The sequence below is a fragment of the Bos indicus genome, chromosome 26 (assembly GCF_029378745.1).
Source record: "Bos indicus isolate NIAB-ARS_2022 breed Sahiwal x Tharparkar chromosome 26, NIAB-ARS_B.indTharparkar_mat_pri_1.0, whole genome shotgun sequence".
Classification (NCBI taxonomy): Eukaryota; Metazoa; Chordata; class Mammalia; order Artiodactyla; family Bovidae; genus Bos; species Bos indicus.
The window spans coordinates 14,151,558-14,157,947 of record NC_091785.1 but is presented as its reverse complement, the minus strand read 5'-3'; the positions used below and the strand labels follow the sequence as shown (position 1 = coordinate 14,157,947).

At 38.3% G+C, this 6,390-nt stretch overlaps 1 pseudogene; it reads right to left on the bottom strand.

Moving 5' to 3' along the window:
- Positions 1–2,291: 2,291 nt before the first annotated feature.
- Positions 2,292–2,781, bottom strand: LOC109579058 (small ribosomal subunit protein eS12-like; annotated as a pseudogene).
- Positions 2,782–6,390: the final 3,609 nt, after the last annotated feature.

Below are 6,390 nucleotides of genomic sequence, written 5' to 3'. Positions count from 1 at the left end.
ACTGAAAACTAAAGTTAAAGAGAAAACTTTGAAGGCAGCCAGAGAAAGAAGACATTAAATGCAGAAGAACAAAGATAAGAATTGCACATTAGGCTTCTTAATAGAAACTGTGCAAACCAGAGGACAATGCAGTGACATTTTTAATGTGCTGAAAGAAAATAACTGCCAACCCAGAATCACACACACGATGAAATATCTTCCCAAAATGAAAACAAAGAATATTTTAGAAAACAAAAGTGACAGAATTTATTACCAGCAGTCCTATACTGCAAGAAATATTAAAGGAAGCTCTTCAACAAGAGTGTATTAGAGAATATGGTATCATACATAAAGACAGATCTACAAAAATAAAGATCTCTGGAAATGGTTAAAATGAAAATAGACATTCTTTCTCTTATTTTTAATCTCTCCAAAGATAATTATCTTTCAAGATGAAATACAGTAACAATGGATTGTGGTTTTATTGCAAATATAAGAGTAAAATGAAAAACAGAAAAGATGAGAGAGAATAATTAGAAGTGTGCTGTTGTTAGGTTCTGAAGCTATATATGATTCAGTATAATTTTTTTTGAGGGCAGACTATGATTAGTTCTATATATATATGTATAGTAAGCCTTTGGAAAAAACAAAAGTTTTAATGGAGATAAAATGGACTCATAAAAACATTATTTCTAAAGGAGGTAGAAAAAAAAAGAAAAAAAACATAATTATTAAAGAAATGCAAATCAAAACTACAGTAAAGTATCACCTCACACTGATCAGAATGGCCATCATCAAAAAGTCTACAAACATTAAGAAAGAGAAAGCTGGAGTTATAAGTCAACTATACAATTTTTAAATTAATCTTTTAAAAAGGAAATAAAGCTAGAGTATCTACATTAATATAGAATAAGGAATGGGCTTCCTTGATGGCTCAGATAGTAAAGAATCTGTCTGCAATTCCAGAGACCTGGGTTCGATCCCTGTGTCAGGAAGATTCCCTGGAGAAGGGAATGACTGCCCACCCCACCGGGCTTTCCAGGTGGCGATGCAGGAGACATAACAGACGTGGGAAGAGCCCCTGGAGGAAGCCATGGTAACCCACTCCAATATTCTTGCCTGGAGAATCCCATGGGCAGAGGAGCCATGGGCTACAGTCCATAGGGTCACAGAGTCAGACATGACTGAAGGGACTAACTCTTTCACTTTAAGGAACGTCACCAAGAATAAAAAGGGACAATACTGATAAAGGTGTTGATTCATCAAGAAGTATACAATTCTAAATATATATGTACTTCACAGCGCAAGTGGCTCAGCTGGTGAAGAATCCACCTGCAGTGTGGGAGACCTGGGTTCGATCCCTGGGTTGGGAATATCCCCTGGAGAAGGGAAAGGCTTCTCACTTCAGTATTCTGGCCTGGAGAGTTCCATGGACTGTATAGTCCATGGGGTTGCAAAGAGTCACACACAACTGAGCAACTTTCGCTTTCATAGCACAAGTCCTAGAAGTAGAAAGAAAGAACTGAAAGGAGAAATTTTAAAATTTACAGTTAGAGAGTTCAACACTTTTTTTGTGGGGGGGAGGGGGTGGGGGCTGCACTAAGTGCTTGCGGAATCTTGGTTCCCTGAGCAGGTATCAAATCTGGGCCCTTGGCAATGAAAGCACAGAATCTTAACCACTGGACCACTAGAGAATTTCTGAGACTTTAAAATTTTAATTAACAGAACAACTACACAGAAAATTAGTGATGTTATAGGAGACCTGCAACCCTATCAATCAACTTGGCCCTACTGACATTACAGAAAAAATTTATCCAATGATAGAATATATTCAAATTTAATATTTAATATTTTCCTTAGACTTTACTTATCAAAGTCTAATATTAGAATCTTTACTACCTCCCCAATAATCAAAGAATCTTTGACTGTTTTAATTCCTCCTAACTTTCTTCCATCTTTTGTGTTATTCTTGAGGATTTTAATTCCATATATATTTTAGACTCATAAAACACTGCTACTGTTTTACAGTGATAATTTACCTTTCTGATGCATTTATATTTTTTACTGTTCTTTATTCTTTCCTACATCTCTGAGAGGCCATTTGATACCATTTTCTTTTTGCCTAAAGAACGCCCTTTAGTGTTTCCTTTAGTGCCAGATTGGTGATGACAAAAATAAATTTTCATTTCTTAGACACATAAAATGCCTTTAATGCACCATCATTCCTAAAAAATATTTTTACTGTGGTGGCAATCACAGTTATTTTGTTTCAGCAGTTTAATTATCTCTTTTTTTTTTTTTAAACAAGAAATCAGTTTTTTATTTCATCATTTCTTGCATTTGAAGTACTCCTCGATGACATCCTTGGCCTGAGATTCTTTGCCATAGTCCTTAACCACCACACAGCTGCATCCAACCACTTTACGAGGTTTTCCCTCTCTCAGTTTTACAGAGGCCTATCCATTCCCCTAGTTTCTTGTTGTCATCAACCCTAATCAGGTTGATTTGATGTTCAGCACAAAGGGCCTCCACCAACTTGACATACATAGGCTCATTACAGTTGGATGCAAACACACAGAGATGGGCTTGGCGCTTGTCTAAAGCGTTCGCAGCTTCGCGAATTCCACGTGCTAAGCCATCGTGGATGAGGACGGTCTTCAGCACCTCTTGCAGAGCAGTATGAACGTCCATTACACCTCCAGCAGCAATGCCTTCCTCGGCCATGGCGGTGGGTTACGGGTGGAGCCGAATCTTGAATGCACCCGAGCCTCTGCCTCCGCGCGGCTCCGCGGCGGCAGGGAAAGACATCTCTATTGTTTTTACTTCCTTATTTCATTTATCCTTTTAGCAGTTTGCCTGGAGTGTACCTAGGTGTGATTTTGCATTTGTCCTGTTCAGGATTATAAAGCTTCAGTCCCATTCTCTCTTCTTCCTTGTGAGGCCCTAATTATATACATGTTTAATTTCTTCACCATGTCCTGTTTCTTTCGTGTTTCTTATACTTTCGTCTTGCTATGCTTCAGTGTAATGATTTTCTTCCAACCTATCATCCACTTTTTTTAAAGTATATATTTATGTGGCTGCACTGGGTCTTAGCTGCAACATGCTGCTGCTGCTGCTAAGTCGCTCCAGTCGTGTCTGACTCTGTGCGACCCCATAGACAGCAGCCCACCAGGCTCTGCCGTCCCTGGGATTCTCCAGGCAAGAACACTGGAGTGGGTTGTCATTGCCTTCTCCAACATATTGGATCTAATTCCCTGACCAGGGATCAAACCCAGACCACTTGCACGGGGAGCACTAAGTCCCAACCATTGGACCATCAGGGAAGTCCCTATCATCTACTTTTAAAAACTCTCTTAACGAGGTCTGTTCAGCAATTAAACCCATTCCCTGTGTTCATAATTTATTATATTTTTTCAGTTCTAGAATTTCTATCGATTCTTTGTAAAATAATTTTCATCCAAAATATTTCATTGTCTATAAATTCTTTAAATGTTTTAAAATTATCTTGTTTGGCAACTCCATTAGCTTTAATTTCTGTAACTTATTTCTGTTGTCTTTCCTGTTGATGTCCAGTCTCTTTGTATATTGGGCTTCCCTGATAGCTCAGTTGATAAAGAATCTGCCTGCAATGCAAGAGACCCTGGTTTAATTCCTGGGTCAGGAGGATCCCCTGGAGAAGGGCTATGCTACCCACTCCAGTATTCTTGGGCTTTCCTTACAGCTCAGCTGGTAAAGAATCCACCTGCAATGCAGGAGACCTGGGTTCGATACCTGGGTATTCTGGCCTGGAGAATTCCATGGGCTGTACAGACTCGCAAAGAGTCAGACACGACTGACTTTCACTTTTACTCTTTGTATACTGGATTATTTTTTGAAAGTGAAAGTGCTAGTCGCTCAGTCATGGCCAACTCCTTCAGTCATGTCCAACTCTTTGTAACCCCATGGACTGTAGCCCGATAGGCTCCTCTGTCCATGGAATTCTCCAAGTGAGAACACTGGAGTGGGTTGCCATTCCCTTTTCCAGGGGATCTTCCCGACTCAGCGATCAAACCTGGGTCTCCTGCATTGCAGGCAGATTCCTTACCGTTTGAGCCACCAGGGAAGCCCAGTTACTTTTAAAGGAGGGTAAATAGCTGTGTTTTATGGGCACACAATGTATACAACATATGTTTAAATTGTCATGTTTCTTTAAGAACATTTTACTATCTGCTAATCAGTTCTACCTACAATATTAATGCCTTTATGATTCAAGTACTTCTTCTTTAATAGATGATAGGACTCATTTTATATTTTGAGTGGCTTTTATTCTTAGGTCAAAATCACATAAAATGAATAATTGTGAGAATTATTGTGGTGATTTTACAATGTATACAAATATCAAATTGTACAATTAAACTAATATGTGCCAATTATACCTCAAAATTTTTAGTTAAAAAAAATAATTCCATGGCATTCAGTATATTCAGTGTTGTACGACCACCACATCTGCCTGGTTCCAACACATTTCCAACATCATAAAAGTCCACATTTGTTAAGCAATCACTCCCTTTCTCCCAACTCATCTGCCAATCTGCTTCTATGAATTTACCTATCCTGGATATTTCATACAAATGTAAACATACAACATATGAATTTTTGCATCTGACTTCTTTCACTTAGCATTTTTTTCAAGGTTTATCCACACAGTAGCAGGTATCAGCACTTCATTATTTTTATGGCTAAGTAATAATCCATTATATGTTATTTTATCCATTTTATGTTGTATTGTTTATAGCATTTATAGTGCTAACATGAACATCTGTGTACAGATGTGTGTGGATAAATTTTTTCTTTTCTCTTGGAGAGCTATCTAGGAGTAGATTTGCTGGGTGAAATGGTAATTCTACGTTTATCTTGTTTAGGAACCACCAAGCTCTTTTTAAACAGTGGCTGACGTTTTTCATTCCCACAAGCAGTATATGAGGGTTTCCACTCACTGTCTTCACCAGCACTTGTTATTTTTTGTTTTGGGCCGCACTGTCAGGCAGGATCTTGGGTTCCCCAACCAGGGATCAAACCTGGGGCCCCCTGCGGTGAAAGTGCAGAGTCTTAGCCACTGGACCAACAGGGAGGTTATTTTTGTTTTGTTTTTGTTATTTTGTTTTTACTACAGCTATTCTTGTGGATGTGAAGTGATATCTAACTGTGGTTTTAATTTGCATTTTCTTGAAGACTACACTCTTGCTGCTTTCAAGATTCTGTTTGCAGTTTTAACAGTTCAGTTATAATGTGTCTTGTGGATCTGAGTTTATACTGTTTGGACTTGTTGAGCATCTTGGATATGCAGCTTTGAGTGTTTTAGCAAATCTAAGTTTTCAGCCATTATTTCTTCAAGTATTCTTTCTGCTCCTTTCTCTATCCTTCTGGTACTTCCTTTTTGCAAATGTTGTCTCATTATGCTCTACAGGTCTCTTAAATTCTATTTGTCCTTCATTCTTTTTCCCTCCTGATTCTCCAACTGGACAATTTCAATTGACTTAGCTTCAAGTTCACTGGCTTTCAATTGCCTGTTCATTTATACTATTGGGAGCCTCTAGTGATTTTTTTCACTTGTTACTTTTCAGCTCCAGATTTGTATGGTTCCTTTTTACAATTTCTTCACTGATATTTTCTATTTGTGGAGACAACTTACTGGATTCCTTTAGCTCTGTGAGCATATTTGAGACAGTTGATTGAAAGTCCAAAGTTTATGCTCCCTCAGCAAGTTTGTTATTTTCTTCTGCGAATGAGCCATACTTTGCAAAATTCCCAGTTTTTTGTTGAAAACTGAACATTTGAATATTATGGTAAGTTTGGCAATCAGATTCTTCATGCCTCGCGGTTTGTTTTTGTTCCTTGCTGTGGGCTGTAGCAGTTTAGTGACTTTTCTCAACTTTTTTTGTAAAGTCTCACTTGACTTTTCTTTGAAGACTTTTTTGCTTGTATTCAGCTAGTATTGACAGATTTCCTTGAATGCCGGTGGCAAAAATATAAGACAAGAATTAAAAGAAAACAAAAGGGGAAAAAACCTCCTCCTAGTCTTTGTAGAGTGGCTATATTGGAGCACTCCTTTAGTGCTTAGCTACATCATTTTTAAATCTGCTTAGCCTTCACTTCCTACTTGTGCTGAGCTGAGTTCAGCCAGCAGTGAACATTTAGGTCTTCTCAGGTCTTCTCTAAGGATGCAACTTGCCCTAAACATAGATGGCTTTCTCAGTTCCTTAGTATACAATGTTGTTTTTGAATAGCCTGACTTCCCTAGGAAATCCTCTCCCATTATTTCCTCTCAGGCTTTGGGCACACCTTTATTTACCTCAACTGTAATCTTTTGCCAAACGTGGCAGCAGGTTATTTGCTTACAATATTTTCGAGAAATGCCTTCCATTTTTC